Source organism: Chiloscyllium plagiosum, chromosome 29, assembly GCF_004010195.1.
Source record: "Chiloscyllium plagiosum isolate BGI_BamShark_2017 chromosome 29, ASM401019v2, whole genome shotgun sequence".
NCBI classification, from domain to species: Eukaryota; Metazoa; Chordata; class Chondrichthyes; order Orectolobiformes; family Hemiscylliidae; genus Chiloscyllium; species Chiloscyllium plagiosum.
Genome location: NC_057738.1, coordinates 39,239,982 through 39,242,794, shown reverse-complemented (window position 1 = coordinate 39,242,794; position 2,813 = coordinate 39,239,982).

Sequence of the window (2,813 nt, the reverse complement as noted above, 5' to 3'; positions counted from 1 at the left end):
CAGCCCTTGAATTCACCGTTCACCCCATCTGGCCAGGTGATTGGATCTTAGTAAAATCATGGATAGAGACTAAATTGCAGCCGGCCTGGGAAGGGTCGTACCAGGCTCTTTTGACTACCGAAACGGCAATAAGGACGGCGGAGAAAGGCTGGACTCATTACACTCGGATCAAAGGGCCTGTGGACCCTCCAGTTGAGGAAGAAGTCTGGACAGCCGAATCAACGCAAGACCCGCTGAAACTCAGACTAAAGAGACTTTGAGTAACTGACTATACAGTGGCGACGCGAGCGCGGGATTATTTCAGTAAGATTGTATATTAAGCCTTTTTGTGCTTCAGCATGATGATTAGAATACTGGGAATGCTTAGAGTTATGATGCTAGCCCTCTTGGTATTGGGATTTTGTCAAATATCATTTTCATTTGTATTATTAACGGATCCTGAGTCTGATAATCCACATGTAATAGACGCTGATGCATGCAGCTTAGTAAATTGTGGGAATGTAGCTAATCAGAGACAATACCGCAGCTCAGAGATACATCGTAAGTCTTATGGGGATGGCCTCGGGGATGGTACCTGGTATAATGGTCTCATCACAGTACACCGGGCCCCCTTCCGACCAGCTCGCGATTGTCTCGATAAGAAGTGTAACCCAATATACTTAACGATAAGGAAAATCACATGGCACGAAGCAATTCTGGGGGGGGGGGCACTTATGAGATACAATTAAATGAAACATTTGGGATTGAAATGAAAACAAATGGGAAGGAGTTCGTGGGCTGTTGTTTTCAAATTAGCGTAGGACAGGAAAAACGGGTAGAATTACTGGATAATGAGATACAACATTTCACCCCTCCCGATGATCCTAAAGTAGTAAAAAATTATAGAGGTAAAAGACTTGAAACAGACCATCAAGATAGAAACTGGGTACGGGGATGCAAATGCCTGGGTTGAATGGGTAAAGTATACTATAAAAAGGAGAAAGTGAGGTCTGCAGATGCTGGAGATCAGAGCTGGAAATGTGTTGCTGGAAAAGCGCAGCAGGTCAGGCAGCATCCAGGGAACAGGAGAATTGACGTTTCGGGCATAAGCCTGAAGAAGGGCTTATGCCCGAAACGTCGATTCTCCTGTTCCCTGGATGCTGCCTGACCTGCTGCGCTTTTCCAGCAACACATTTCCAGCTATACTATAAAAAGGTCTGAACAAAAGCAATTGCTATGCACGTGCCTCCGGTAGGCCAGTGGCCCAGGTGGTTCCCTTTCCGCTCGGGTGGAAGCAAGACAGGAAGGGCATGAAATGTATGATAGCCCTGTATCAGGATGAGACTGCATGGAATGATAGGAATTGTACCTCCCTATCTCTAATGTTCCCTCCCTTGGAGAGAAAGATGCAAAAGTACCCCCCACATTTTCCGCCGCAGTTAGAAATCACACGTTGTGTGTGCGCAGGCAAGGTACAAGTTGATCGAGAGATTTGGGGGAGCTGGAATTATGTACAGAGATTAAGAATGTTACCGAAACGGAGAAGGGAGGGAACTACTCAGCACTAAAGGTTCCCCGAGCGGATCTGTGGTGGTACTGTGGAGGCAAAATATTGAGACCCACCCTACGTCCAGATTGGAGAGGGATATGTGCAATTGTACCTTGGCATTTGAGAAGGAAAAAAATCGTAGGGAAAAAGGGAAGGGGTAAGAGATTACTGTTAGATACTTCTTTTGATGACAGGATTTATCTCGACTCGGTAGGAGTCCCTAGGGGAGTACTTGATGAATTCAAAGCTCGTAACCAGATTGCAGCAGGCTTTGAGTCAGCTCTCTTTTGGTGGGTAACAATTAGTAAAAATGTAGATTGGATAAATTACATTTTTTTATAATCAGCAGCGATTTATAAATTATACAAGAGATGCGGTTAAAGGATTATCAGAACAGTTTGATGCAACAAGTAGGATGGCATGGGAAAACAGAATAGCCCTTGATATGATATTAGCAGAAAAGGGGGGGTGTGTGTGATGTTAGGAGGAAGCTATTGTACCTTTATTCCTAATAATACTGCGCCTGATGGTTCAATTACTCGGCCTTACGGGGATTGACTACTTTAGCAGAGGAACTGGCTGAGAATTCAGGAGTAGACACATCTCTCACGGGATGGCTTGAATCCTGGTTTGGAAAATGGAAGGGGGTGGTGGTTTCTATCCTTATTTCCCTGATAGTAGTAGTCGGGGTATTGGTGGCCATTGGCTGTTGTGTCATACCCTGTATACGAGGGCTCACCCAAAGACTGATTGAAACAGCCTTGATGAAACAGGTGCCCCTAAGAGGGAATCAGACAGAGGAACTTTATCGGCTAAATAATGAGGAAATGAGTGAAACCAAGATGGATGAAATCTCTGAAATGATGCTTGCGAATTTTGGGAACGATGTTTAAACAAAAAGAGACAAAAATGCAGAAGATAACAAATGGTAATGAAAAGAAAAAGGGGAAATTGTGGGATATAGATGAATTAATGTTATTTCTGCAAATTATAAGTTCTGATACAGAGTAAATGAATTCACATTAGTCTGTGATTGTTTCTCAGCTAAGAGCTGAGTTAACAAGAATGGGAACTACATAGAGGAAGTATATAATCCGTTAAAAATGATATGTCAGCATGAGACGTGATTACAGAACAATGGTAGAAATACAGGCACTAGATAAAATGCTGTGAAAAGAGGCCTTTATAAACATCTGTTTCCCACTTGTACAGAGACACAGGAACAAACCCCGGTTAAAAGGGCTTAGTGATAAGATGCTGTGAGGGGCAGCGCAGATGGAGGGAG